The sequence below is a fragment of the Taudactylus pleione genome, unplaced genomic scaffold (genome assembly GCF_031769625.1).
Source record: "Taudactylus pleione unplaced genomic scaffold, aTauple2 ptg000083l, whole genome shotgun sequence".
In the NCBI taxonomy this organism is placed as follows: domain Eukaryota; kingdom Metazoa; phylum Chordata; class Amphibia; order Anura; family Myobatrachidae; genus Taudactylus; species Taudactylus pleione.
Window position 1 is genome coordinate 5,138,011 of NW_028284485.1, and position 5,231 is coordinate 5,143,241.

The window sequence follows — 5,231 nt, forward strand, 5'->3', positions numbered from 1 at the left end:
ATCTGTCATACCTACCATACAGCATGGTTTTGCCAAGGTGCAAAGTTATTTGTTCTTACCTGCTTTGTTCCAAACTCAGATTCAGCCCAAATGTGTCCATTCCAGATTGCGAGCCATTGTGTATATTTCAGAATTTCAGTTGATGCCTCCAGTACCAAAGTTCCTGTTAGTGCCTCCTGTCCTGTGGGTTCGGTTACTGCTTCCTATCCTGAGTGTCTTTTTGCCTGAGATGTCCTAGCTGACAGTGAAGTTTGAGTCACCAGAACCTTCTGCCATTGCCTTAATGCATGAGGACATTTCTGCCCTTTCATTTGAGCATTAGGATAATTTTTCACTTGCCCTAAGACATGAGAACATTTTTGCACTTGCCTTCAAGTATGAGGACATGTCTACCCTTGCCTTTGGGTATGATGATTTTTTTGTTTCCTTTTCAATTTTCTTAGAGGTATCTGCCACAAATCCATTGTTCTGACAGGTTTTTGTGGCTATCCCAGTGGTCAAAGAGAAATCTGGAATCCTGTCAGATGTCTGAGAGTTCTGAATTCCAGTTTTAGCCACCAGGTATATGTTGTCTAAAATAACAGTCTAGAGATTATGGGCAAGACTGAGGTCTCCAAGAAGCTTGTGTTACACAGCGAGCTCTCAGACCCTCTCACTGCACCCTGCACTGCCAGTTCATTGGCTGGCATTTTCCCACTGGCAAGACATACCACAGTGCACATGTTGTGAAAACATAGTATCTGTGTGTTGTCATTTCTCCTGATGCCATCGTGGCATGGGTGCCACCATTTTATTTTGATCAGCTGACTTCAGATTTGTCTCATTGCTGAGGAATTCTTTGCCACATGATCTGTACAGCACAACAGCTCCTCAGCCTAGTATTTTTTCTGTTCCCCATCCTTTTCAGTCATCCAGAAGTCTGTTATTCAAGAATCTTTCCTCTAAAGGGGTGAGTATTGATTTTATAACTCTCATCTGAACCTCCTGTGTTTTTATTAATATTGGACATGCACACCAGTGGTTAACTCCAGGGGTTAACTGTAGTATAGTCTCACTAGTTTTTGCTTGACTGTAGGCATTTTTACTGTTCTGAAATCAGTTTAATATGAGGAAATGAGCCTAAATAATACTATGTCTAATTAGCTGGCTTTATAGTCTCAATAAAGCTCCATCAGTGTGCACTGACAATACATTCCTCAATTTTGTTTTATATAAAATTAGTTCAGTGATTCTGTAAAGAAGATGGCACCAAATTGCTCTTTAGAAAAGGAAAGGACAGCTTTTTCTTACTGCTCTCAAGAATAATACATGTGCAGTGATCAATGAGTTACAGTAAGTTGTACTAAACATTATACTTAACAATGAAGAAAATTATATTCTTTGACCAAAGTAATGTGAAACCCAATATTAAGGAGAACATATGTATGTATCATTAGATCAAAAGCTGTATTTTGATCAATAGAAAATAAATGAAAATCCATATCAGAAAAATATTATGAACATTTATTCTGAATTGGATTTTGTACTTACATTTGTAACTTTATTCAGAAATCTCTAAAACATGACACGAGCTTACATTTTCAAGGGATGCAACATTAAAATGCCAATGAGAAGTTGACAGTTTGTAAGGACTAAAATCTAACCATCCAATAACCACATAAAGGACTGACAACAGAGCATGTCTAATAGAAGACAATGAAAGACAAAATGCCTGTAAATCACCTATCCATTCATTTGTCATGGACTGAAAGGGACATCTCCCAGATGTTTTGATGATCAGATATTAACCTAGGAGAAATACACCATCATGGCTTTTAAATTCCTAAATAAAATAGGCTAGAAAACGGCACTCTTAGATGAAGTGTAGATAGTGTGTATGCATTTAACAAATTTAAGACATCATCCTCATTTCTAATCCTGACATGATGAAAGTGGCCCAAAAGGACTGCCTTCGTATTCAACATGCTGTACAGATGGGTATTCATACTCTGTGGCTTCAGTAAGGCCAAACAGCCTCACCCCCTTTTTTGCTCAAAATGCTCCATCTTATTTGCAGAAATAAATCAACTGGAAGTAACAAAACTAATTTGCTACACTGATAAATGACACTGATAAATTTGATGTGCAACATTTGTACATCTGTGTGTGAATAAAAGGCCAGGTTAAGAGATTAACACAGTGCCATTGCTGCTGCCATCCCATATGCAGCAATATGGAAATGTTGCAGCCACCTAGATTTGGAGTCAGATGCTCACTTGTGGCATCTCAAGTCGGCCTTTGTGTACAAAGAGGCAACCCATGGACAAATCTCGGTCGATAATCGAACTTCTCAGTAATCCTATGGTCACATTGAATGACAGATGGAACTAAGACATATGGTATCATAGCTACAGGCTGTGCCATGCACCCAAAATGGTCACGACATTACATTTGAGTAGCCACTCCCCATTATCGCCTACAAATGGTCCAACTGTCAACCAGTTTTCTAATAAATTCACTCTGCGACCACTGTCCCTAGACCATCTTGGTACATGTAGAGTGCGACTCTGATGCATGTGCAGTAGAAAAACCATCACCCATTTGTGAAAACATCATATTGCTTCCATCTCTGTAAAAAACCATATGTCAAAATTTGTATACAATGTGCTACGATGTGAGCAGCTGCGGCTTTCTCTCATGTCAAGTTCCTTAGTGCTTCATCTGTAACTTTGAACAGGTTTAAAAATAATTGCCATGAGGTGAAAGTCACAGCCCAGCATCTCTGGTACACTGTGAGCAGCATTTAAATATAAAAGTGGTGCTCTACATCTTTCAGAGCTGCTCTTTTGTGCCAGGTATCTCGTGCTGTATGGCATATAGAAACTAGCAGGTACATTTATTAAGATCCATTTTTGGTCAATTTCATGTTTTTCTGCAATTTGGGTGTGATTTTACGAATCAGAGATTTACTAAAGCCCAAATGAATGGCAACTCACAGTTTAAACATGACTTATACCAATTTGGCCAAAAATTTGTAACATGGGTTATTGAAATGAGGAATCCAGACAGGCGGGTACTCGGTAAAGCTGTTTCTTTTATTGGCACTAGACACTGCACTTTAGCATACGTGAGTAATACCTGCACGCATACAGGCACATAACACATAATAAACAAACAAACATGATAGTCACAGCACTCCTTGTACTAATCAGTCATCAGTAGTTTGCAGCTACAGTTGTCCATGCTCTCCCAGCATAGCCCTTGGACCCAGGCACTACAACATTATGGCCCTCATTCAGAGGCGCTTGCAAAATGCGAGCACTCATTCTGAATGTGGGTGGCCACTTGTGTTTTGAAGTGCGGCCTCTTGGTTGCTAGCTAAGCTGTGGGTTACCACCTACAGCTTTAGTGACCGACCAGGTTGATGGTCATGGTGGTCAAGTCCATTGCGACCATCGGGGCTTGCGACAAGACTCTAAGGTTGGGTCTCGGCAACCGCAAGCCCCAGGGAGCTTCCTGCTCTGATCGAGCAGGAAGCTCCCCACTGACATCACTGCTGATGTCAGTGCGGCCACCCACAAAATGGCATGCATTCCTTATGGAATGCTCCATTTGTGAAACTACCCCCCCATGCCTACAAAATGGGGTGAGCTGTCGATCAACATTGACAGCCGCCCAGTTTGTAGTGAGCTTCGGAGCGAGAGAATTTATCTCGCTCCGGGGCTTGCGCACGCGCAGTGCGGCCGCTGCACGTGTGCAGGGCCTAAACATCGACCCGCTTGAGGTCCTATATCCCTAGATAGAACCTGGCTGATAATCAGAATCAGGGGGATGAGCATCAGGTGTGTGAGAGTAAATGTGAAACTCTGGACTTCCACACCTCCACTGCTAATGCAGAATGCATAGGTTTCACTCCAGCCTCCCTTGGAGGGATCTGATTCCACCAGAATGTGGGTAATTCAGGTGAGATACAATCACTTTCACCACACATTGTATCATTAACTGTGACTCAAACATAAATCGCGGATTTACTAAAAACTGTGTTAGTCAAAATTATAAAAATCACACCAAATATATTTGTATTTGTAATGGTTCTATTTGTATTTGTGATGCAGCTCTGAGGAGTGGTGTAAAACCCTTTAATTAATACATAATCCTGCATCTGTGCAGTGCTTTGGGCAAACATGCTGCTCCCAGGCAGCTCTGTTTATATGGACCAAACAATGCACAGTGCTGGTAAAGGTGTGTATCTATGAGGTATATATAAATGATACTGGGAGGTAGTCTAAAAGTAAGCTGATTTAATAATAAATGGTATAAAAACACATAACTTCAAGTGTTAATGAAAAAAGCAGGATACATATAGCAATGTACATATAATGAATAGCATTATTGTGTTATTATTATAAAGTGTTATTATTCCCTCACTGTATTCTTCCATGTAGGTTAGACTCTGCTATTTATTATACATACATTAGTATATGTATTCTGTCTTCTTCATTAACACTTGATTTTATGTGTTTTATAAGATTTATTAATAAATCAGCTTACTTTTAGACTACCAGTAAGTCTCATTTATAACTTGATACACACTCTTCCCAGCGCTGTGCATTGTTTGGTTTATTTTACTCTAAATAATCCTTGGAGATTCAATCAGCATACCTAGAGGTCCCAGCAAGCATATACTGGAATCCGTGCTTGGAGAACCCTACGTGCCAGCATGCCCAGACAGTAAAGGTCCACTGGCACCTATAGTTCCACTGTAAAGTAATAAAGAAAAACAGTACTCACACACCGACTGTGGTAATCCTTTACTACACACTCTACTGGTACAGTAGAATCCTGTCTACAGAAAATAAAAAAGCACAGCTCTTGATCTATGCCCAACACTCTGTACTGTATGTTCTCTGTTGATTGGTTGCTTTAGGCATCATCTCTACTGGTACATGTCTCCACTCTTTAAAATGCTTGATACTGTAAATCAGCCACTTTGTCACTCTCAGAAGGTTTTCTTAGTCTCAATCAAAAATTATACACATCATTAACAAACTAGATCCGCATCTACTCAGCAGCCACTTGCATAATTGCTTCCAAATAGTTATCTCCTGAATGCTCCTCTTCAATTAGCAGAATATGATGTTTTCAAACAATAGCATAAGAAACCATGTATGATTATGAAAACATTTTAAAGCATGAAATTATTAATTCTCTATTATTCAAAATTGGCAAATACTTTCTTTGACAAGACCTTC